This window comes from Pristiophorus japonicus, chromosome 26 (genome assembly GCF_044704955.1).
Source record: "Pristiophorus japonicus isolate sPriJap1 chromosome 26, sPriJap1.hap1, whole genome shotgun sequence".
In the NCBI taxonomy this organism is placed as follows: Eukaryota; Metazoa; Chordata; class Chondrichthyes; family Pristiophoridae; genus Pristiophorus; species Pristiophorus japonicus.
In genome coordinates this window covers 14,220,271-14,246,849 of record NC_092002.1, presented here as the reverse complement: position 1 = coordinate 14,246,849, position 26,579 = coordinate 14,220,271, and positions in this window count along the sequence as shown.

Genomic DNA, 26,579 nt, shown 5'->3' with positions numbered 1-26,579 from the left:
GGGTATTAGTGCACTGAGGGGAGTATAAGTGCACTGAGGGGCATTAGTGCACTGAGGGGTATTAGTGCACTGAGGTGGGTATTTGTTCACTGAGGGGGGTATTAATGCACTGAGGGGTATTAGTGCACTGAGGGGTATTAGTGCACTGAGGGGGGTATTAGTTCACTGAGGGGTATTAGTGCACTGAGGGGTATTAGTGCACTGAGGGGGGTATTCGTGCACTGAGGTGTATTAGTGCATTGATGGGGGTATTAGTGCACTGAGGGGTGGTATTAGTGCACCGAGGTAGGTATTAGTGCACTGAGGGGGGTATTATTGCACTGAGGGGTATTAGAGCACTGAGGAGTTTAGTGCACTGAGGATTATTAGTGCACTGAGTAGGGTATTAGTGCACTGAGGGGTATTAGTGCACGGAGGAGGGTATTAGTGCACAGGGAGGTATTAGTGCACTGAGGGGGGTATTAGTGCACTGAGAGGTATTAGTGCACTGAGGGGGGTATAAGTGCACTGAGGGGGGTATTAATGCACTGAGGGGGGTATTAGTGCACCGAGGGGGGTATTAGTGCACTGAGGGGGGTATTAGTGCACTGAGGGGTATTAGTGCTCTGAGGAGGGTATTAGTGCGCTGAGGGGTATTAGTGCACTGAGGTGAGGGGGTTTGTGCACTCGGTGATGGTATTAGTGCATTGAGGGAGGTATTAGTGCACTGAGGGGTATTAGTGCACTGAGGGGTATTAATGCACTGAGGGAGGTATTAATGCACTGACGGGGCTATTAGTGCACTGAGGGGTATTAGTGCACTGAGGGGGGTATAAATGCACTGAGGGCGGTATTAGTGCACTGAGGGGTATTAGTGCACTGAGGGGTATTAGTGCACTGAGGTGAGGGGGTTTGTGCACTCGGGGATGGTATTAGTGCACTGAGGGGGGTATTAGTGCACTGAGGGGGTATTAATTCACTGAGGGGGGTATTAGTGCACTGAGAGGTATTAGTGCACTGAGGGGGGGTATAAATGCACTGAGGGGGAGTATTAGTGCACCGAGGGGGGGAATAAATGCACTGAGGGGGAGTATTAGTGCACCGAGGTGGGTATTAGTGCACTGAGGTGGAGTATTAGTGCACCGAGGGGGGTATTAGTGCACTGAGGGGGGTATTAGTGCACTGAGGGGTATTAGTGCACTGAGGGGGGTATTCGTGCACTGAGGGGGGTATTTGTGCACTGAGGGGGGTATTAGTGCACTGGGGGGGGGGGTTTGTGCACGGGGATGGTATTAGTGCACTGAGGGGTATTAGTGCACTGAGGTGGAGTATTAGTGCACCGAGGGTGGTATTAGTGCACTGAGGGGGGTATTAGAGCACTAAGGGTATTCGTGCACTGAGGGGGGTATTAGTGCACTGAGGGGGGTATTAGTGCACTGAGGGGGTATTAGTGCACTGAGGGGGTATTAGTGCACTGAGGGGGTATTAGTGCACTGAGGGGGGTATTTGTGCACCGAGGGGGGTATTAGTGCACTGAGGTGGAGTATTAATGCACCGACGGTGGTATTAGTGCACTGAAGGGGGTATTAGTGCACTGAGGGGTATTAGTGCACCGAGGGTGGTATTAATGCACTGGGGGTGGTATTGGTGCACTGAGGGGTGTATTAGTGCATTGAGGGGGTATTAGTGCACTGAGGGAGGTATTAGTGCACTGAGTGGGGTATTAGTGCACTGATGGGAGTATTAGTGAACTGAGGGGGTATTAGTGCAATGAGGGGGGTATTAGTGCACTGAAGGGGAAATTAATGAACTGAGGCGGGTATTAGTGCACTGAGAGGTATTAGTGCACTGATGGGGGTAAAAGTGCACTGAGGGGGGTATTAATGCACTGAGGGGGAGTATTAGTGCACCGAGGAGGGTATTGGTGCACTGAGGTGGAGTATTAGTGCACCGAGGGGGGCATTAGTGCACTGAGAGGTGGGTATTGGTGCACTGAGGGTTATTAGTGCACTGAGGGGGTTATTAGTGCACTGAGGGGGGTATTAGTGCACTGAGGGGTATTAGTGCACTGAGGGGGGTATTACTGCATTGAGGGAGGTATTAGTGCACTGAGGGGGGTATTAGTGCGCTGAGGGGTATTAGTGCACTGAGGTGAGGGGGTTTGTGCACTCGGGGATGGTGTTAGTGCATTGAGGGAGGTATTAGTGCACTGAGGGGGGTTTTAAGGCACTGAGGGGTATTCGTGCACTGAGCGGGGTATTAGTGCACTGGGGGGTATTAGTGCATTGAGGGGGGTATTATTGTACTGAGGGGTATTAGTGCACTGAGGGGGGATTTAAGGCACTGAGAGGGTATTAATGCACTGAGGTGGGTTTTAGAGCACGTAGGGGTATTAGTGCACTGAGTGGGGTATTAATGAACTGAGGGGCATTAGTGCACTGAGGGGTATTAGTGTACTGAGGGGGTTATTCGTGCACTGAGGTGTATTAGTGCATTGATGGGGGTATTAGTGCACTGAGGGATGGTATTAGTGCACCGAGGCGGGTATTAGTGCACTGAGGGGGGTATTATTGCACTGAGGGGTATTAGAGCACTGAGGAGTTTAGTGCACTGAGGATTATTAATGCACTGAAGGGGATATTACTGCACTGAAGGTTATTAGTGCACTGAGGGGTATTAGTGCACTGAGGGGTATTAGTGCACTGAGGGGAGTATAAGTGCACTGAGGGGCATTAGTGCACTGAGGGGTATTAGTGCACTGAGGTGGGTATTAGTTCACTGAGGGGGGTATTAATGCACTGAGGGGTATTAGTGCACTGAGGGGTATTAGTGCACTGAGGGGGGTATTAGTTCACTGAGGGGTATTAGTGCACTGAGGGGTATTAGTGCACTGAGGGGGGTATTCGTGCACTGAGGTGTATTAGTGCATTGATGGGGGTATTAGTGCACTGAGGGGTGGTATTAGTGCACCGAGGTAGGTATTAGTGCACTGAGGGGGGTATTATTGCACTGAGGGGTATTAGAGCACTGAGGAGTTTAGTGCACTGAGGATTATTAGTGCACTGAGTAGGGTATTAGTGCAATGAGGGGTATTAGTGCACGGAGGAGGGTATTAGTGCACAGGGAGGTATTAGTGCACTGAGGGGGGTATTAGTGCACTGAGAGGTATTAGTGCACTGAGGGGGGTATAAGTGCACTGAGGGGGGTATTAATGCACTGAGGGGGGTATTAGTGCACCGAGGGGGGTATTAGTGCACTGAGGGGGGTATTAGTGCACTGAGGGGTATTAGTGCTCTGAGGAGGGTATTAGTGCGCTGAGGGGTATTAGTGCACTGAGGTGAGGGGGTTTGTGCACTCGGTGATGGTATTAGTGCATTGAGGGAGGTATTAGTGCACTGAGGGGTATTAGTGCACTGAGGGGTATTAATGCACTGAGGGAGGTATTAATGCACTGACGGGGCTATTAGTGCACTGAGGGGTATTAGTGCACTGAGGGGGGTATAAATGCACTGAGGGCGGTATTAGTGCACTGAGGGGTATTAGTGCACTGAGGGGTATTAGTGCACTGAGGTGAGGGGGTTTGTGCACTCGGGGATGGTATTAGTGCACTGAGGGGGGTATTAGTGCACTGAGGGGGTATTAATTCACTGAGGGGGGTATTAGTGCACTGAGAGGTATTAGTGCACTGAGGGGGGGTATAAATGCACTGAGGGGGAGTATTAGTGCACCGAGGGGGGGAATAAATGCACTGAGGGGGAGTATTAGTGCACCGAGGTGGGTATTAGTGCACTGAGGTGGAGTATTAGTGCACCGAGGGGGGTATTAGTGCACTGAGGGGGGTATTAGAGCACTAAGGGTATTCGTGCACTGAGGGGGGTATTAGTGCACTGAGGGGGGTATTTGTGCACTGAGGGGGGTATTAGTGCACTGAGGGGTATTAGTGCACCGAGGGTGGTATTAGTGCACTGTGGGGTGTATTAGTGCACTGAGGGGTATTAGTGCACTGAGGGGGGTATTAGTGCACTGAGGGGGGCATTAGTGCACTGAGGGGGTATTAGTGCACTGAGGGGGGTATTAGCGCACTGAAAGGTATTAGTGCACTGAGCGGGGTATTAGTGCACTGGGGGGGGGGGTATTTGTGCATTCGGGAATGGTATTAGTGCATTGAGGGAGGTATTAGTGCACTGAGGGGGTATTAGTGCACTGAGTTGGATATTAGTGCACAGAAAGGGTATTAGTGCACTGGGCGCTTTTGGTTCACTGAGGGGGGTATTAGTGCACTGAGGGGGGTATTAGTGCACAGAAGGGGTATTAATGCACTGGGGGGGTATTGGTGCACTGAGGGGTGTATTAGTGCATTGAGGGGGTATTAGTGCACTGAGGGAGGTATTAGTGCACTGAGTGGGGTATTAGTGCACTGATGGGAGTATTAGTGCACTGAGGGGGTATTAGTGCACTGAGGGGGGTATTAGTGCACTGAAGGGGAAAGTAATGCACTGAGGCGGGTATTGGTGCACTGAGGTGGAGTATTAGTGCACCGAGGGGGGTATTAGTGCACTGAGAGGGGTATTAGTGCACTGAGGGTTATTAGTGCACTGAGGGGGTTATTAGTGCACTGAGGGGGGTATTAGTGCACTGAGGGATATTAGTGCACTGAGGGGGGTATTAGTGCATTGAGGGAGTTATTAGTGCACTGAGGGGTATTAGTGCTCTGAGGAGGATATTAGTGCGCTGAGGGGTATTAGTGCACTGAGGTGAGGGGGTTTGGCACTCGGGGATGGTATTCGTGCATTGAGGGAGGTATTAGTGCACTGAGGGGATATTCGTGCACTGAGGGGGGTATTCGTGCACTGAGAGGTATTAGTGCACTGAGGGGGTATAAATGCACTGAGGGGGAGTATTAGTGCACCGAGGGGGGTATTAGTGCACTGAGGTGGAATATTAGTGCACCGAGGGGTATTAGTGCACTGAGGGGTATTAGTGCACTGAGTTGGATATTAGTGCACAGAAAGGGTATTAGTGCACTGGGCGCTTTTGGTTCACTGAGGGGGGTATTAGTGCACTGAGGGGGGTATTAGTGCACAGAAGGGGTATTAATGCACTGGGGGGGTATTGGTGCACTGAGGGGTGTATTAGTGCATTGAGGGGGTATTAGTGCACTGAGGGAGGTATTAGTGCACTGAGTGGGGTATTAGTGCACTGATGGGAGTATTAGTGCACTGTGGGGGTATTAGTGCACTGAGGGGGGTATTAGTGCACTGAAGGGGAAAGTAATGCACTGAGGCGGGTATTGGTGCACTGAGGTGGAGTATTAGTGCACCGAGGGGGGTATTAGTGCACTGAGAGGGGTATTAGTGCACTGAGGGTTATTAGTGCACTGAGGGGGTTATTAGTGCACTGAGGGGGGTATTAGTGCACTGAGGGATATTAGTGCACTGAGGGGGGTATTAGTGCACTGAGGGGGTATTAATTCACTGAGGGGGGTATTAGTGCACTGAGAGGTATTAGTGCACTGAGGGGGGGTATAAATGCACTGAGGGGGAGTATTAGTGCACCGAGGGGGGGAATAAATGCACTGAGGGGGAGTATTAGTGCACCGAGGTGGGTATTAGTGCACTGAGGTGGAGTATTAGTGCACCGAGGGGGGTATTAGTGCACTGAGGGGGGTATTAGAGCACTAAGGGTATTCGTGCACTGAGGGGGGTATTAGTGCACTGAGGGGGGTATTTGTGCACTGAGGGGGGTATTAGTGCACTGAGGGGTATTAGTGCACCGAGGGTGGTATTAGTGCACTGTGGGGTGTATTAGTGCACTGAGGGGTATTAGTGCACTGAGGGGGGTATTAGTGCACTGAGGGGGGCATTAGTGCACTGAGGGGGTATTAGTGCACTGAGGGGGGTATTAGCGCACTGAAAGGTATTAGTGCACTGAGCGGGGTATTAGTGCACTGGGGGGGGGGTATTTGTGCATTCGGGAATGGTATTAGTGCATTGAGGGAGGTATTAGTGCACTGAGGGGGTATTAGTGCACTGAGTTGGATATTAGTGCACAGAAAGGGTATTAGTGCACTGGGCGCTTTTGGTTCACTGAGGGGGGTATTAGTGCACTGAGGGGGGTATTAGTGCACAGAAGGGGTATTAATGCACTGGGGGGGTATTGGTGCACTGAGGGGTGTATTAGTGCATTGAGGGGGTATTAGTGCACTGAGGGAGGTATTAGTGCACTGAGTGGGGTATTAGTGCACTGATGGGAGTATTAGTGCACTGAGGGGGTATTAGTGCACTGAGGGGGGTATTAGTGCACTGAGGTGGAGTATTAGTGCACCGAGGGGGGTATTAGTGCACTGAGGGGGTTATTAGTGCACTGATGGGTATTAGTGCACTGAGGGGGGTATTCGTGCACTGAGGGGGGTATTTGTGCACTGAGGGGGGTATTAGTGCACTGGGGGGGGTTTGTGCACTCGGGAATGGTATTAGTGCACTGAGGGGGTATTAGTGCACTGAGGTGGAGTATTAGTGCACCGAGGGTGGTATTAGTGCACTGAGGTGGAGTATTAGTGCACCGAGGGTGGTATTAGTGCACTGAGGGGGGTATAAGTGCACCGAGGGGTATTAGTGCACTGAGGTGGAGTATTAGTGCACCGAGGGTGGTATTAGTGCACTGAAGGGGGTATTAGTGCACTGAGGGGTATTAGTGCACCGAGGGTGGTATTAGTGCACTGAGGGGTGTATTAGTGCACTGAGGGGTATTAGTGCACTGAGGGGGTATTAGTGCACTGAGGGGGGTATTAGTGCACTGAGGGGTATTAGTGCACTGAGGGGAGTATAAGTGCACTGAGGGGCATTAGTGCACTGAGGGGTATTAGTGCACTGAGGTGGGTATTAGTTCACTGAGGGGGGTATTAATGCACTGAGGGGTATTAGTGCACTGAGGGGTATTAGTGCACTGAGGTGGGTATTAGTTCACTGAGGGGTATTAGTGCACTGAGGGGGGTATTCGTGCACTGATGTGTATTAGTGCATTGATGGGGGTATTAGTGCACTGAGGGGTGGTATTCGTGCACCGAGGCGGGTATTAGTGCACTGAGGGGGGTATTAGTGCACTGAGGGGGGTATTATTGCACTGAGGGGTATTAGAGCACTGAGGAGTTTAGTGCACTGAGGATTATTAGTGCACTGAGTAGGGTATTAGTGCACTGAGGGGTATTAGTGCACGGAGGAGGGTATTAGTGCACAGGGAGGTATTAGTGCACTGAGGGGGGTATTAGTGCACTGAGAGGTATTAGTGCACTGAGGGGGGTATAAGTGCACTGAGGGGGGTATTAATGCACTGAGGGGGGTATTAGTGCACCGAGGGGGGTATTAGTGCACTGAGGGGGGTATTAGTGCACTGAGAGGGGTATTAGTGCACTGAGGGGATATTAGTGAACTGAGGGTGGTATTAGTGCACTGAGGCCGTATTAATGCACTGAGGGGGGTATTAGTGCACTGAGAGGTATTAGTGCACTGAGGGGGGTATAAATGCACTGAGGGGGAGTATTAGTGCACCGAGGGGGGTATAAATGCACTGAGGGGGAGTATTAGTGCACCGAGGGGGGTATTAGTGCACTGAGGTGGAGTATTAGTGCACCGAGGGGGGTATTAGTGCACTGAGGGGGTTATTAGTGCACTGAGGGGTATTAGTGCACTGAGGGGGGTATTCGTGCACTGAGGGGGGTATTTGTGCACTGAGGGGGGTATTAGTGCACTGGGGGGGGTTTGTGCACTCGGGAATGGTATTAGTGCACTGAGGGGGTATTAGTGCACTGAGGTGGAGTATTAGTGCACCGAGGGTGGTATTAGTGCACTGAGGTGGAGTATTAGTGCACCGAGGGTGGTATTAGTGCACTGAGGGGGGTATAAGTGCACCGAGGGGTATTAGTGCACTGAGGTGGAGTATTAGTGCACCGAGGGTGGTATTAGTGCACTGAAGGGGGTATTAGTGCACTGAGTGGTATTAGTGCACCGAAAATGGTATTAGTGCACTGAGGGGTGTATTAGTGCACTGAGGGGTATTAGTGCACTGAGGGGGTATTAGTGCACTGAGGGGGGCATTAGTGCACTGAGGGGGTATTAGTGCACTGAGGGGGGTATTAGCGCACTGAAAGGTATTAGTGCACTGAGCGGGGTATTAGTGCACTGGGGGGGTGGTATTTGTGCATTCGGGGATGGTATTAGTGCATTGAGGGAGGTATTAGTGCACTGAGGGGGTATTAGAGAACTGAGGGGTATTAGTGCACTGAAGGGGGTATAAGTGCACTGAGGGGGTTATTAATGCACTGAGGGGGGTATTAGTGCACCGAGGTGGGTATTAGTGCACTGAGGGGGGTATTAGTGCACTGAGTTTGATATTAGTGCACAGAAAGGGTATTAGTGCACTGGGGGCGGTATTGGTTCACTGAGGTGGGTATTAGTTCACTGAGGGGGATATTAGTGCACTGAAGGGTATTCGTGCACCGAGATGTATTAGTGCACTGAGGGGGGGTTTTAAGGCACTGAGAGGGTATTAGTGCACTGAGGGGGGTATTCGTGCACTGAGGGGGGTATTTGTGCACTGAGGGGGGTATTAGTGCACTGGGTGGGGTTTGTGCACTCATGGATGGTATTAGTGCACTGAGGGGGTATTAGTGCACTGAGGTGGAGTATTAGTGCACCGAGGGTGGTATTAGTGCACTGAGGGGGGTATTAGTGCACTGAGGTGGAGTATTAGTGCACCGAGGGGAGTATTAGTGCACTGAGGGGGGTATTAGTGCACTGAGGGGTATTAGTGCACTGAGGGGGGTATTCGTGCACTGAGGGGGGTATTTGTGCACTGAGGGGGGTATTAGTGCACTGGGTGGGGTTTGTGCACTCAGGGATGGTATTAGTGCACTGAGGGGGTATTAGTGCACTGAGGTGGAGTATTAGTGCACCGAGGGTGGTATTAGTGCACTGAGGGGGGTATTAGTGCACTAAGAGTATTGGTGCACTGAGGAGGGTATTAGTGCACTGAGGGGGTATTAGTGCACTGAGGGGGTATTAGTGCACTGAGGGGGTATTAGTGCACTGAGGTGGAGTATTAGTGCACCGAGGGTGGTATTAGTGCACTGAGGTGGAGTATTAGTGCACCGAGGGTGGTATTAGTGCACTGAGGGGGGTATTAGTGCACCGAGGGGTATTAGTGCACTGAGGTGGAGTATTAGTGCACCAAGGGTGGTATTAGTGCACTGAAGGGGGTATTAGTGCACTGAGGGGTATTAGTTCACCGAGGGTGGTATTAGTGCACTGAGGGGGTATTAGTGCACTGAGGGGGGTATTAGCGCACTGAAAGGTATTATTGCACTGAGCGGGGTATTAGTGCACTGAGGGGGGGGGGGGTATTTGTGCACTCGGGGATGGTATTAGTGCATTGAGGGAGGTATTAGTGCACTGAGGGGGTATTAGAGAACTGAGGGGTATTAGTGCACTGAAGGGGGTATAAGTGCACTGAGGGGGTTATTAATGCACTGAGGGGGGTATTCGTGCACCGAGGGGGGTATTAGTGCAATGAGTTGGATATTAGTGCACAGAAAGGGTATTAGTGCACTGGGGGCGGTATTGGTTCACTGAGGGGGGTATTAGTGCACTGAGGGGGGTATTAGTGCACAGAAGGGGTATTAATGCACTGGGGGGTATCAGTGCACTGTGTGGGGTATTAGTGCACTGATGGGAGTATTAGTGCACTGAGGGGGTATTAGTGCACTGAGGGGGGTATTAGTGCACTGAAGGGGAAAGTAATGCACTGAGGCGGGTATTAGTGCACTGAGAGGTATTAGTGCACTGATGGGGGTAAAAGTGCACTGAGGGGGGTATTAATGCACTGAGGGGGAGTATTAGTGCACCGAGGAGGGTATTGGTGCACTGAGGTGGAGTATTAGTGCACCGAGGCGGGTATTAGTGCATTGAGAGGGGTATTAGTGCACTGAGGGTTATTAGTGCACTGAGGGGGTTATTAGTGCACTGAGGGGGGTATTAGTGCACTGAGGGGAAGTAGTGCACTGAGCGGGGTATTAGTGCACTGGGGTGTATTAGTGCATTGAGGGGGGTATTATTGCACTGAGGGGTATTAGTGCACTGAGGGGTATTAGTGCTCTGAGGAGGGTATTAGTGCGCTGAGGGGTATTAGTGCACTGAGGTGAGGGGGTTTGTGCACTCGGTGATGGTATTAGTGCATTGAGGGAGGTATTAGTGCACTGAGGGGTATTAGTGCACTGAGGGGTATTAATGCACTGAGGGAGGTATTAATGCACTGACGGGGCTATTAGTGCACTGAGGGGTATTAGTGCACTGAGGGGGGTATAAATGCACTGAGGGCGGTATTAGTGCACTGAGGGGTATTAGTGCACTGAGGGGTATTAGTGCACTGAGGTGAGGGGGTTTGTGCACTCGGGGATGGTATTAGTGCATTGAGGGAGGTATTAGTGCACTGAGGGGATATTAGTGCACTCAAGGGGGGTATTAGTGCACTGAGGGGGTATTAATTCACTGAGGGGTGTATTAGTGCACTGAGAGGTATTAGTGCACTGAGGGGGGGTATAAATGCACTGAGGGGGAGTATTAGTGCACCGAGGGGGGGAATAAATGCACTGAGGGGGAGTATTAGTGCACCGAGGTGGGTATTAGTGCACTGAGGTGGAGTATTAGTGCACCGAGGGGGGTATTAGTGCACTGAGGGGGGTATTAGTGCACTGAGGGGTATTAGTGCACTGAGGGGGGTATTCGTGCACTGAGGGGGGTATTTGTGCACTGAGGGGGGTATTAGTGCACGGGGGGGTTTGTGCACTCGGGGATGGTATTAGTGCACTGAGGGGGTATTAGTGCACTGAGGTGGAGTATTAGTGCACCGAGGGTGGTATTAGTGCACTGAGGGGGGTATTAGAGCACTAAGGGTATTCGTGCACTGAGGGGGGTATTAGTGCACTGAGGGGGGTATTAGTGCACTGAGGGGGTATTAGTGCACTGAGGGGGTATTAGTGCACTGAGGGGGTATTAGTGCACTGAGGGGGGTATTTGTGCACCGAGGGGGGTATTAGTGCACTGAGGTGGAGTATTAGTGCACCGAGGGTGGTATTAGTGCACTGAAGGGGGTATTAGTGCACTGAGGGGTATTAGTGCACCGAGGGTGGTATTAATGCACTGGGGGTGGTATTGGTGCACTGAGGGGTGTATTAGTGCATTGAGGGGGTATTAGTGCACTGAGGGGTGTATTAGTGCATTGAGGGGGTATTAGTGCACTGAGGGAGGTATTAGTGCACTGAGTGGGGTATTAGTGCACTGATGGGAGTATTAGTGAACTGAGGGGGTATTAGTGCAATGAGGGGGGTATTAGTGCACTGAAGGGGAAATTAATGAACTGAGGCGGGTATTAGTGCACTGAGAGGTATTAGTGCACTGATGGGGGTAAAAGTGCACTGAGGGGGGTATTAATGCACTGAGGGGGAGTATTAGTGCACCGAGGAGGGTATTGGTGCACTGAGGTGGAGTATTAGTGCACCGAGGGGGGCATTAGTGCACTGAGAGGTGGGTATTGGTGCACTGAGGGTTATTAGTGCACTGAGGGGGTTATTAGTGCACTGAGGGGGGTATTAGTGCACTGAGGGGTATTAGTGCACTGAGGGGGGTATTACTGCATTGAGGGAGGTATTAGTGCACTGAGGGGGGTATTAGTGCGCTGAGGGGTATTAGTGCACTGAGGTGAGGGGGTTTGTGCACTCGGGGATGGTGTTAGTGCATTGAGGGAGGTATTAGTGCACTGAGGGGGGTTTTAAGGCACTGAGGGGTATTCGTGCACTGAGCGGGGTATTAGTGCACTGGGGGGTATTAGTGCATTGAGGGGGGTATTATTGTACTGAGGGGTATTAGTGCACTGAGGGGGGATTTAAGGCACTGAGAGGGTATTAATGCACTGAGGTGGGTTTTAGAGCACGTAGGGGTATTAGTGCACTGAGTGGGGTATTAATGAACTGAGGGGCATTAGTGCACTGAGGGGTATTAGTGTACTGAGGGGGTTATTCGTGCACTGAGGTGTATTAGTGCATTGATGGGGGTATTAGTGCACTGAGGGGTGGTATTAGTGCACCGAGGCGGGTATTAGTGCACTGAGGGGGGTATTATTGCACTGAGGGGTATTAGAGCACTGAGGAGTTTAGTGCACTGAGGATTATTAGTGCACTGAAGGGGATATTACTGCACTGAAGGTTATTAGTGCACTGAGGGGTATTAGTGCACTGAGGGGTATTAGTGCACTGAGGGGAGTATAAGTGCACTGAGGGTCATTAGTGCACTGAGGGGTATTAGTGCACTGAGGTGGGTATTAGTTCACTGAGGGGGGTATTAATGCACTGAGGGGTATTAGTGCACTGAGGGGCATTAGTGCACTGAGGTGGGTATTAGTTCACTGAGGGGTATTAGTGCACTGAGGGGTATTAGTGCACTGAGGGGGGTATTCGTGCACTGATGTGTATTAGTGCATTGATGGGGGTATTAGTGCACTGAGGGGTGGTATTAGTGCACCGAGGCGGGTATTAGTGCACTGAGGGGGGTATTATTGCACTGAGGGGTATTAGAGCACTGTGGAGTTTAGTGCACTGAGGATTATTAGTGCACTGAGTAGGGTATTAGTGCACTGAGGGGTATTAGTGCACGGAGGAGGGTATTAGTGCACAGGGAGGTATTAGTGCACTGAGGGGGGTATTAGTGCACTGAGAGGTATTAGTGCACTGAGGGGGGTATAAGTGCACTGAGGGGGGTATTAATGCACTGAGGGGGGTATTAGTGCACCGAGGGGGGTATTAGTGCACTGAGGGGGGTATTAGTGCACTGGGGGGGCTATTAGTGCACTGAGGGGGTATTAATGCACTGAGGGGGGTATTAGTGCACTGAGAGGTATTAGTGCACCGAGGGGGGTATAAATGCACTGAGGGGGAGTATTAGTGCACCGAGGGGGGTATAAATGCACTGAGGGGGAGTATTAGTGCACCGAGGGGGGTATTAGTGCACTGAGGTGGAGTATTAGTGCACCGAGGGGAGTATTAATGCACTGAGGGGGGTATTAGTGCACTGAGGGGTATTAGTGCACTGAGGGGGGTATTCGTGCACTGAGGGGGGTATTTGTGCACTGAGGGGGGTATTAGTGCACTGGGTGGGGTTTGTGCACTCAGGTATGGTATTAGTGCACTGAGGGGGTATTAGTGCACTGAGGTGGAGTATTAGTGCACCGAGGGTGGTATTAGTGCACTGAGGGGGGTATTAGTGCACTAAGGGTATTGGTGCACTGAGGGGGGTATTAGTGCACTGAGGGGGTATTAGTGCACTGAGGGGGTATTAGTGCACTGAGGGGGTATTAGTGCACTGAGGTGGAGTATTAGTGCACCGAGGGTGGTATTAGTGCACTGAGGTGGAGTATTAGTGCACCGAGGGTGGTATTAGTGCACTGAGGGGGGTATTAGTGCACCGAGGGGTATTAGTGCACTGAGGTGGAGTATTAGTGCACCAAGGGTGGTATTAGTGCACTGAAGGGGGTATTAGTGCACTGAGGGGTATTAGTTCACCGAGGGTGGTATTAGTGCACTGAGGGGGTATTAGTGCACTGAGGGGGGTATTAGCGCACTGAAAGGTATTATTGCACTGAGCGGGGTATTAGTGCACTGGGGGTGGGGGGTATTTGTGCACTCGGGGATGGTATTAGTGCATTGAGGGAGGTATTAGTGCACTGAGGGGGTATTAGAGAACTGAGGGGTATTAGTGCACTGAAGGGGGTATAAGTGCACTGAGGGGGTTATTAATGCACTGAGGGGGGTATTCGTGCACCGAGGGGGGTATTAGTGCAATGAGTTGGATATTAGTGCACAGAAAGGGTATTAGTGCACTGGGGGCGGTATTGGTTCACTGAGGGGGGTATTAGTGCACTGAGGGGGGTATTAGTGCACAGAAGGGGTATTAATGCACTGGGGGGGTATCAGTGCACTGAGTGGGGTATTAGTGCACTGATGGGAGTATTAGTGCACTGAGGGGGTATTAGTGCACTGAGGGGGGTATTAGTGCACTGAAGGGGAAAGTAATGCACTGAGGCGGGTATTAGTGCACTGAGAGGTATTAGTGCACTGATGGGGGTAAAAGTGCACTGAGGGGGGTATTAATGCACTGAGGGGGAGTATTAGTGCACCGAGGGGGGTATTGGTGCACTGAGGTGGAGTATTAGTGCACCGAGGCGGGTATTAGTGCATTGAGAGGGGTATTAGTGCACTGAGGGTTATTAGTGCACTGAGGGGGTTATTAGTGCACTGAGGGGGGTATTAGTGCACTGAGGGGAAGTAGTGCACTGAGCGGGGTATTAGTGCACTGGGGTGTATTAGTGCATTGAGGGGGGTATTATTGCACTGAGGGGTATTAGTGCACTGAGGGGTATTAGTGCTCTGAGGAGGGTATTAGTGCGCTGAGGGGTATTAGTGCACTGAGGTGAGGGGGTTTGTGCACTCGGTGATGGTATTAGTGCATTGAGGGAGGTATTAGTGCACTGAGGGGTATTAGTGCACTGAGGGGTATTAATGCACTGAGGGAGGTATTAATGCACTGACGGGGCTATTAGTGCACTGAGGGGTATTAGTGCACTGAGGGGGGTATAAATGCACTGAGGGCGGTATTAGTGCACTGAGGGGTATTAGTGCACTGAGGGGTATTAGTGCACTGAGGTGAGGGGATTTGTGCACTCGGGGATGGTATTAGTGCACTGAGGGGGGTATTAGTGCACTGAGGGGGTATTAATTCACTGAGGGGGGTATTAGTGCATTGAGAGGTATTAGTGCACTGAGGGGGGTATAAATGCACTGAGGGGGAGTATTAGTGCACCGAGGGGGGGAATAAATGCACTGAGGGGGAGTATTAGTGCACCGAGGTGGGTATTAGTGCACTGAGGTGGAGTATTAGTGCACCGAGGGGGGTATTAGTGCACTGAGGGGGGTATTAGTGCACTGAGGGGTATTAGTGCACTGAGGGGGGTATTCGTGCACTGAGGGGGGTATTTGTGCACTGAGGGGGGTATTAGTGCACTGGGGGGGGTTTGTGCACTCGGGGATGGTATTAGTGCACTGAGGGGGTATTAGTGCACTGAGCTGGAGTATTAGTGCACCGAGGGTGGTATTAGTGCACTGAGGGGGGTATTAGAGCACTAAGGGTATTCGTGCACTGAGGGGGGTATTAGTGCACTGAGGGGGGTATTAGTGCACTGAGGGGGTATTAGTGCACTGAGGGGGGGTATTAGTGCACTGAGGGGGTATTAGTGCACTGAGGGGGGTATTTGTGCACCGAGGGGGGTATTAGTGCACTGAGGTGGAGTATTAGTGCACCGAGAGTGGTATTAGTGCACTGAAGGGGGTATTAGTGCACTGAGGGGTATTAGTGCACCAAGGGTGGTATTAATGCACTGGGGGTGGTATTGGTGCACTGAGGGGTGTATTAGTGCATTGAGGGGGTATTAGTGCACTGAGGGAGGTATTAGTGCACTGAGTGGGGTATTAGTGCACTGATGGGAGTATTAGTGAACTGAGGGGGTATTAGTGCAATGAGGGGGGTATTAGTGCACTGAAGGGGAAATTAATGAACTGAGGCGGGTATTAGTGCACTGAGAGGTATTAGTGCACTGATGGGGGTAAAAGTGCACTGAGGGGGGTATTAATGCACTGAGGGGGAGTATTAGTGCACCGAGGAGGGTATTGGTGCACTGAGGTGGAGTATTAGTGCACCGAGGGGGGCATTAGTGCACTGAGAGGTGGGTATTGGTGCACTGAGGGTTATTAGTGCACTGAGGGGGTTATTAGTGCACTGAGGGGGGTATTAGTGCACTGAGGGGTATTAGTGCACTGAGGGGGGTATTACTGCATTGAGGGAGGTATTAGTGCACTGAGGGGGGTATTAGTGCGCTGAGGGGTATTAGTGCACTGAGGTGAGGGGGTTTGTGCACTCGGGGATGGTGTTAGTGCATTGAGGGAGGTATTAGTGCACTGAGGGGGGTTTTAAGGCACTGAGGGGTATTCGTGCACTGAGCGGGGTATTAGTGCACTGGGGGGTATTAGTGCATTGAGGGGGGTATTATTGTACTGAGGGGTATTAGTGCACTGAGGGGGGATTTAAGGCACTGAGAGGGTATTAATGCACTGAGGTGGGTTTTAGAGCACGTAGGGGTATTAGTGCACTGAGTGGGGTATTAATGAACTGAGGGGCATTAGTGCACTGAGGGGTATTAGTGTACTGAGGGGGTTATTCGTGCACTGAGGTGTATTAGTGCATTGATGGGGGTATTAGTGCACTGAGGGATGGTATTAGTGCACCGAGGCGGGTATTAGTGCACTGAGGGGGGTATTATTGCACTGAGGGGTATTAGAGCACTGAGGAGTTTAGTGCACTGAGGATTATTAATGCACTGAAGGGGATATTACTGCACTGAAGGTTATTAGTGCACTGAGGGGTATTAGTGCACTGAGGGGTATTAGTGCACTGAGGGGAGTATAAGTGCACTGAGGGGCATTAGTGCACTGAGGGGTATTAGTGCACTGAGGTGGGTATTAGTTCACTGAGGGGGGTATTAATGCACTGAGGGGTATTAGTGCACTGAGGGGTATTAGTGCACTGAGGGGGGTATTAGTGCACTGAGGGGGTATTAATTCACTGAGGGGGGTATTAGTGCACTGAGAGGTATTAGTGCACTGAGGGGGGGTATAAATGCACTGAGGGGGAGTATTAGTGCACCGAGGGGGGGAATAAATGCACTGAGGGGGAGTATTAGTGCACCGAGGTGGGTATTAGTGCACTGAGGTGGAGTATTAGTGCACCGAGGGGGGTATTAGTGCACTGAGGGGGGTATTAGTGCACTGAGGGGTATTAGTGCACTGAGGGGGGTATTCGTGCACTGAGGGGGGTATTTGTGCACTGAGGGGGGTATTAGTGCACTGGGGGGGGGGGTTTGTGCACGGGGATGGTATTAGTGCACTGAGGGGGTATTAGTGCACTGAGGTGGAGTATTAGTGCACCGAGGGTGGTATTAGTGCACTGAGGGGGGTATTAGAGCACTAAGGGTATTCGTGCACTGAGGGGGGTATTAGTGCACTGAGGGGGGTATTAGTGCACTGAGGGGGTATTAGTGCACTGAGGGGGTATTAGTGCACTGAGGGGGTATTAGTGCACTGAGGGGGGTATTTGTGCACCGAGGGGGGTATTAGTGCACTGAGGTGGAGTATTAATGCACCGACGGTGGTATTAGTGCACTGAAGGGGGTATTAGTGCACTGAGGGGTATTAGTGCACCGAGGGTGGTATTAATGCACTGGGGGTGGTATTGGTGCACTGAGGGGTGTATTAGTGCATTGAGGGGGTATTAGTGCACTGAGGGAGGTATTAGTGCACTGAGTGGGGTATTAGTGCACTGATGGGAGTATTAGTGAACTGAGGGGGTATTAGTGCAATGAGGGGGGTATTAGTGCACTGAAGGGGAAATTAATGAACTGAGGCGGGTATTAGTGCACTGAGAGGTATTAGTGCACTGATGGGGGTAAAAGTGCACTGAGGGGGGTATTAATGCACTGAGGGGGAGTATTAGTGCACCGAGGAGGGTATTGGTGCACTGAGGTGGAGTATTAGTGCACCGAGGGGGGCATTAGTGCACTGAGAGGTGGGTATTGGTGCACTGAGGGTTATTAGTGCACTGAGGGGGTTATTAGTGCACTGAGGGGGGTATTAGTGCACTGAGGGGTATTAGTGCACTGAGGGGGGTATTACTGCATTGAGGGAGGTATTAGTGCACTGAGGGGGGTATTAGTGCGCTGAGGGGTATTAGTGCACTGAGGTGAGGGGGTTTGTGCACTCGGGGATGGTGTTAGTGCATTGAGGGAGGTATTAGTGCACTGAGGGGGGTTTTAAGGCACTGAGGGGTATTCGTGCACTGAGCGGGGTATTAGTGCACTGGGGGGTATTAGTGCATTGAGGGGGGTATTATTGTACTGAGGGGTATTAGTGCACTGAGGGGGGATTTAAGGCACTGAGAGGGTATTAATGCACTGAGGTGGGTTTTAGAGCACGTAGGGGTATTAGTGCACTGAGTGGGGTATTAATGAACTGAGGGGCATTAGTGCACTGAGGGGTATTAGTGTACTGAGGGGGTTATTCGTGCACTGAGGTGTATTAGTGCATTGATGGGGGTATTAGTGCACTGAGGGATGGTATTAGTGCACCGAGGCGGGTATTAGTGCACTGAGGGGGGTATTATTGCACTGAGGGGTATTAGAGCACTGAGGAGTTTAGTGCACTGAGGATTATTAATGCACTGAAGGGGATATTACTGCACTGAAGGTTATTAGTGCACTGAGGGGTATTAGTGCACTGAGGGGTATTAGTGCACTGAGGGGAGTATAAGTGCACTGAGGGGCATTAGTGCACTGAGGGGTATTAGTGCACTGAGGTGGGTATTAGTTCACTGAGGGGGGTATTAATGCACTGAGGGGTATTAGTGCACTGAGGGGTATTAGTGCACTGAGGGGGGTATTAGTTCACTGAGGGGTATTAGTGCACTGAGGGGTATTAGTGCACTGAGGGGGGTATTCGTGCACTGAGGTGTATTAGTGCATTGATGGGGGTATTAGTGCACTGAGGGGTGGTATTAGTGCACCGAGGTAGGTATTAGTGCACTGAGGGGGGTATTATTGCACTGAGGGGTATTAGAGCACTGAGGAGTTTAGTGCACTGAGGATTATTAGTGCACTGAGTAGGGTATTAGTGCAATGAGGGGTATTAGTGCACGGAGGAGGGTATTAGTGCACAGGGAGGTATTAGTGCACTGAGGGGGGTATTAGTGCACTGAGAGGTATTAGTGCACTGAGGGGGGTATAAGTGCACTGAGGGGGGTATTAATGCACTGAGGGGGGTATTAGTGCACCGAGGGGGGTATTAGTGCACTGAGGGGGGTATTAGTGCACTGAGGGGTATTAGTGCTCTGAGGAGGGTATTAGTGCGCTGAGGGGTATTAGTGCACTGAGGTGAGGGGGTTTGTGCACTCGGTGATGGTATTAGTGCATTGAGGGAGGTATTAGTGCACTGAGGGGTATTAGTGCACTGAGGGGTATTAATGCACTGAGGGAGGTATTAATGCACTGACGGGGCTATTAGTGCACTGAGGGGTATTAGTGCACTGAGGGGGGTATAAATGCACTGAGGGCGGTATTAGTGCACTGAGGGGTATTAGTGCACTGAGGGGTATTAGTGCACTGAGGTGAGGGGGTTTGTGCACTCGGGGATGGTATTAGTGCACTGAGGGGGGTATTAGTGCACTGAGGGGGTATTAATTCACTGAGGGGGGTATTAGTGCACTGAGAGGTATTAGTGCACTGAGGGGGGGTATAAATGCACTGAGGGGGAGTATTAGTGCACCGAGGGGGGGAATAAATGCACTGAGGGGGAGTATTAGTGCACCGAGGTGGGTATTAGTGCACTGAGGTGGAGTATTAGTGCACCGAGGGGGGTATTAGTGCACTGAGGGGGGTATTAGAGCACTAAGGGTATTCGTGCACTGAGGGGGGTATTAGTGCACTGAGGGGGGTATTTGTGCACTGAGGGGGGTATTAGTGCACTGAGGGGTATTAGTGCACCGAGGGTGGTATTAGTGCACTGTGGGGTGTATTAGTGCACTGAGGGGTATTAGTGCACTGAGGGGGGTATTAGTGCACTGAGGGGGGCATTAGTGCACTGAGGGGGTATTAGTGCACTGAGGGGGGTATTAGCGCACTGAAAGGTATTAGTGCACTGAGCGGGGTATTAGTGCACTGGGGGGGGGGTATTTGTGCATTCGGGAATGGTATTAGTGCATTGAGGGAGGTATTAGTGCACTGAGGGGGTATTAGTGCACTGAGTTGGATATTAGTGCACAGAAAGGGTATTAGTGCACTGGGCGCTTTTGGTTCACTGAGGGGGGTATTAGTGCACTGAGGGGGGTATTAGTGCACAGAAGGGGTATTAATGCACTGGGGGGGTATTGGTGCACTGAGGGGTGTATTAGTGCATTGAGGGGGTATTAGTGCACTGAGGGAGGTATTAGTGCACTGAGTGGGGTATTAGTGCACTGATGGGAGTATTAGTGCACTGAGGGGGTATTAGTGCACTGAGGGGGGTATTAGTGCACTGAAGGGGAAAGTAATGCACTGAGGCGGGTATTGGTGCACTGAGGTGGAGTATTAGTGCACCGAGGGGGGTATTAGTGCACTGAGAGGGGTATTAGTGCACTGAGGGTTATTAGTGCACTGAGGGGGTTATTAGTGCACTGAGGGGGGTATTAGTGCACTGAGGGATATTAGTGCACTGAGGGGGGTATTAGTGCATTGAGGGAGTTATTAGTGCACTGAGGGGTATTAGTGCTCTGAGGAGGATATTAGTGCGCTGAGGGGTATTAGTGCACTGAGGTGAGGGGGTTTGGCACTCGGGGATGGTATTCGTGCATTGAGGGAGGTATTAGTGCACTGAGGGGATATTCGTGCACTGAGGGGGGTATTCGTGCACTGAGAGGTATTAGTGCACTGAGGGGGTATAAATGCACTGAGGGGGAGTATTAGTGCACCGAGGGGGGTATTAGTGCACTGAGGTGGAATATTAGTGCACCGAGGGGTATTAGTGCACTGAGGGGTATTAGTGCACTGAGTTGGATATTAGTGCACAGAAAGGGTATTAGTGCACTGGGCGCTTTTGGTTCACTGAGGGGGGTATTAGTGCACTGAGGGGGGTATTAGTGCACAGAAGGGGTATTAATGCACTGGGGGGGTATTGGTGCACTGAGGGGTGTATTAGTGCATTGAGGGGGTATTAGTGCACTGAGGGAGGTATTAGTGCACTGAGTGGGGTATTAGTGCACTGATGGGAGTATTAGTGCACTGTGGGGGTATTAGTGCACTGAGGGGGGTATTAGTGCACTGAAGGGGAAAGTAATGCACTGAGGCGGGTATTGGTGCACTGAGGTGGAGTATTAGTGCACCGAGGGGGGTATTAGTGCACTGAGAGGGGTATTAGTGCACTGAGGGTTATTAGTGCACTGAGGGGGTTATTAGTGCACTGAGGGGGGTATTAGTGCACTGAGGGATATTAGTGCACTGAGGGGGGTATTAGTGCACTGAGGGGGTATTAATTCACTGAGGGGGGTATTAGTGCACTGAGAGGTATTAGTGCACTGAGGGGGGGTATAAATGCACTGAGGGGGAGTATTAGTGCACCGAGGGGGGGAATAAATGCACTGAGGGGGAGTATTAGTGCACCGAGGTGGGTATTAGTGCACTGAGGTGGAGTATTAGTGCACCGAGGGGGGTATTAGTGCACTGAGGGGGGTATTAGAGCACTAAGGGTATTCGTGCACTGAGGGGGGTATTAGTGCACTGAGGGGGGTATTTGTGCACTGAGGGGGGTATTAGTGCACTGAGGGGTATTAGTGCACCGAGGGTGGTATTAGTGCACTGTGGGGTGTATTAGTGCACTGAGGGGTATTAGTGCACTGAGGGGGGTATTAGTGCACTGAGGGGGGCATTAGTGCACTGAGGGGGTATTAGTGCACTGAGGGGGGTATTAGCGCACTGAAAGGTATTAGTGCACTGAGCGGGGTATTAGTGCACTGGGGGGGGGGGTATTTGTGCATTCGGGAATGGTATTAGTGCATTGAGGGAGGTATTAGTGCACTGAGGGGGTATTAGTGCACTGAGTTGGATATTAGTGCACAGAAAGGGTATTAGTGCACTGGGCGCTTTTGGTTCACTGAGGGGGGTATTAGTGCACTGAGGGGGGTATTAGTGCACAGAAGGGGTATTAATGCACTGGGGGGGTATTGGTGCACTGAGGGGTGTATTAGTGCATTGAGGGGGTATTAGTGCACTGAGGGAGGTATTAGTGCACTGAGTGGGGTATTAGTGCACTGATGGGAGTATTAGTGCACTGAGGGGGTATTAGTGCACTGAGGGGGGTATTAGTGCACTGAAGGGGAAAGTAATGCACTGAGGCGGGTATTGGTGCACTGAGGTGGAGTATTAGTGCACCGAGGGGGGTATTAGTGCACTGAGAGGGGTATTAGTGCACTGAGGGTTATTAGTGCACTGAGGGGGTTATTAGTGCACTGAGGGGGGTATTAGTGCACTGAGGGATATTAGTGCACTGAGGGGGGTATTAGTGCATTGAGGGAGTTATTAGTGCACTGAGGGGTATTAGTGCTCTGAGGAGGATATTAGTGCGCTGAGGGGTATTAGTGCACTGAGGTGAGGGGGTTTGGCACTCGGGGATGGTATTCGTGCATTGAGGGAGGTATTAGTGCACTGAGGGGATATTCGTGCACTGAGGGGGGTATTCGTGCACTGAGAGGTATTAGTGCACTGAGGGGGTATAAATGCACTGAGGGGGAGTATTAGTGCACCGAGGGGGGTATTAGTGCACTGAGGTGGAATATTAGTGCACCGAGGGGTATTAGTGCACTGAGGGGTATTAGTGCACTGAGGTGAGGGGGTTTCTGCACTCGGGGATGGTATTAGTGCATTGAGGGAGGCATTAGTGCACTGAGGGGATATTAGTGCCCTGAGGGGGGTATTAGTGCACTGAGGGGGTATAAATGCCCTGAGGGGGGTATTAGTGCACTGAGAGGTATTAGTGCACCGAGGGGGGTATAAATGCACTGAGGGGGAGTATTAGTGCACCGAGGGGGGTATGAATGCACTGAGGGGGAGTATTAGTGCACCGAGGGGGGTATTAGTGCACTGAGGTGGAGTATTAGTGCACCGAGGGGAGTATTAGTGCACTGAGGGGGGTATTAGTGCACTGAGGGGTATTAGTGCACTGAGGGGGGTATTCGTGCACTGAGGGGGGTATTTGTGCACTGAGGGGGGTATTAGTGCACTGGGGGGTGTTTGTGCACTCGGGGATGGTATTAGTGCACTGAGGGGGTATTAGTGCACTGAGGTGGAGTATTAGTGCACCGAGGGTGGTATTAGTGCACTGAGGGGGGTATTAGTGCACTAAGGGTATTCGTGCACTGAGGGGGGTATTAGTGCACTGAGGGGGTATTAGTGCACTGAGGGGGTATTAGTGCACTGAGGGGGTATTAGTGCACTGAGGTGGAGTATTAGTGCACCGAGGGTGGTATTAGTGCACTGAGGTGGAGTATTAGTGCACCGAGGGTGGTATTAGTGCACTGAGGGGGGTATTAGTGCACCGAGGGGTATTAGTGCACTGAGGTGGAGTATTAGTGCACCGAGGGTGGTATTAGTGCACTGAAGGGGGTATTAGTGCACTGAGGGGTATTAGTTCACCGAGGGTGGTATTAGTGCACTGAGGGGTATTAGTGCACTGAGGGGGGTATTAGTGCACTGAGGGGGGCATTAGTGCACTCGGGGATGGTATTAGTGCACTGAGGGGGGTATTAGTGCACTGAGGGGGTATTAGAGAACTGAGGGGTATTAGTGCACTGAAGGGGGTATAAGTGCACTGAGGGGGTTATTAATGCACCGAGGGGGGTATTAGTGCACTGAGAGGGGTATTAGTGCACTGAGGGTTATTAGTGCACTGAGGGGGTTATTAGTGCACTGAGGGGGGTATTAGTGCACTGAGGGGAATTAGTGCACTGAGCGGGGTATTAGTGCACTGGGGTGTATTAGTGCATTGAGGGGGGTATTATTGCACTGAGGGGTATTAGTGCACTGAGGGGTATTAGTGCTCTGAGGAGGGTATTAGTGCGCTGAGGGGTATTAGTGCACTGAGGTGAGGGGGTTTGTGCACTCGGTGATGGTATTAGTGCATTGAGGGAGGTATTAGTGCACTGAGGGGTATTAGTGCACTGAGGGGTATTAATGCACTGAGGGAGGTATTAATGCACTGACGGGGGTATTAGTGCACTGAGCGTTATTAGTGCACTGAGGGGGTATTAATGCACTGAGGGGGTATTAGTGCACTGAGGGGTATTAGTGCACTGAGGGGTATTAGTGCACTGAGGTGAGGGGGTTTGTGCACTCGGGGATGGTATTAGTGCATTGAGGGAGGTATTAGTGCACTGAGGGGATATTAGTGCACTGAGGGGGGTATTAGTGCACTGAGTGGGTATTAATGCACTGAGGGGGGTATTAGTGCACTGAGAGGTATTAGTGCACTGAGGGGGGGTATAAATGCACTGAGGGGGAGTATTAGTGCACCGAGGGGGGTATAAATGCACTGAGGGGGAGTATTAGTGCACCGAGGTGGGTATTAGTGCACTGAGGTGGAGTATTAGTGCACCGAGGGGGGTATTAGTGCACTGAGGGGGTATTAGTGCACTGAGGGGTATTAGTGCACTGAGGGGGGTATTCGTGCACTGAGGGGAGTATTTGTGCACTGAGGGGGGTATTAGTGCACTGGGGGGGGTTGTGCACTCGGGGATGGTATTAGTGCACTGAGGGGGTATTAGTGCACTGAGGTGGAGTATTAGTGCACCGAGGGTGGTATTAGTGCACTGAGGGGGGTATTAGAGCACTAAGGGTATTCGTGCACTGAGGGGGGTATTAGTGCACTGAGGGGGGTATTAGTGCACTGAGGGGGTATTAGTGCACTGAGGGGGTATTAGTGCACTGAGGGGGTATTAGTGCACTGAGGGGGATATTTGTGCACCGAGGGGGGTATTAGTGCACTGAGGTGGAGTATTAATGCACCGAGGGTGGTATTAGTGCACTGAAGGGGGTATTAGTGCACTGAGGGGTATTAGTGCACCGAGGGTGGTATTAATGCACTGGGGGTGGTATTGGTGCACTGAGGGGTGTATTAGTGCATTGAGGGGGTATTAGTGCACTGAGGGAGGTATTAGTGCACTGAGTGGGGTATTAGTGCACTGATGGGAGTATTAGTGAACTGAGGGGGTATTAGTGCAATGAGGGGGGTATTAGTGCACTGAAGGGGAAATTAATGAACTGAGGCGGGTATTAGTGCACTGAGAGGTATTAGTGCACTGATGGGGGTAAAAGTGCACTGAGGGGGGTATTAATGCACTGAGGGGGAGTATTAGTGCACCGAGGAGGGTATTGGTGCACTGAGGTGGAGTATTAGTGCACCGAGGGGGGCATTAGTGCACTGAGAGGTGGGTATTGGTGCACTGAGGGTTATTAGTGCACTGAGGGGGTTATTAGTGCACTGAGGGGGGTATTAGTGCACTGAGGGGTATTAGTGCACTGAGGGGGGTATTACTGCATTGAGGGAGGTATTAGTGCACTGAGGGGGGTATTAGTGCGCTGAGGGGTATTAGTGCACTGAGGTGAGGGGGTTTGTGCACTCGGGGATGGTGTTAGTGCATTGAGGGAGGTATTAGTGCACTGAGGGGGGTTTTAAGGCACTGAGGGGTATTCGTGCACTGAGCGGGGTATTAGTGCACTGGGGGGTATTAGTGCATTGAGGGGGGTATTATTGTACTGAGGGGTATTAGTGCACTGAGGGGGGATTTAAGGCACTGAGAGGGTATTAATGCACTGAGGTGGGTTTTAGAGCACGTAGGGGTATTAGTGCACTGAGTGGGGTATTAATGAACTGAGGGGCATTAGTGCACTGAGGGGTATTAGTGTACTGAGGGGGTTATTCGTGCACTGAGGTGTATTAGTGCATTGATGGGGGTATTAGTGCACTGAGGGGTGGTATTAGTGCACCGAGGCGGGTATTAGTGCACTGAGGGGGGTATAAATGCACTGAGGGGGAGTATTAGTGGACCGAGGGGGGTATAAATGCACTGAGGGGGAGTATTAGTGCACCGAGGGGGGTATTAGTGCACTGAGGTGGAGTATTAGTGCACCGAGGGGGGTATTAGTGCACTGAGGGGGGTATTAGTGCACTAAGGGTATTCGTGCACTGAGGGGGGTATTAGTGCACTGAGGGGGTATTAGTGCACTGAGGTGGAGTATTAGTGCACCGAGGGTGGTATTAGTGCACTGAGGTGGAGTATTAGTGCACCGAGGGTGGTATTAGTGCACTGAGGGGGGTATAAGTGCACCGAGGGTGGTATTAGTGCACTGAAGGGGGTATTAGTGCACTGAGGGGTATTAGTGCACCGAGGGTGGTATTAGTGCACTGTGGGGTGTATTAGTGCACTGAGGGGTATTAGTGCACTGAGGGGGGTATTAGTGCACTGAGGGGGGCATTAGTGCACTGAGGGGGTATTAGTGCACTGAGGGGGGTATTAGCGCACTGAAAGGTATTAGTGCACTGAGCGGGGTATTAGTGCACTGGGGGGGGGTATTTGTGCATTCGGGGATGGTATTAGTGCATTGAGGGAGGTATTAGTGCACTGAGGGGGTATTAGAGAACTGAGGAGTATTAGTGCACTGAAGCGGGTATAAGTGCACAGAAGGGGTATTAATGCACTGGGGGGGTATTGGTGCACTGAGGGGTGTATTAGTGCATTGAGGGGGTATTAGTGAACTGAGGGAGGTATTAGTGCACTGAGGGGGGTATTAGTGCACTGATGGGAGTATTAGTGCACTGAGGGGGTATTAGTGCACTGAGGGGGGTATTAGTGCACTGAAGGGGAAAGTAATGC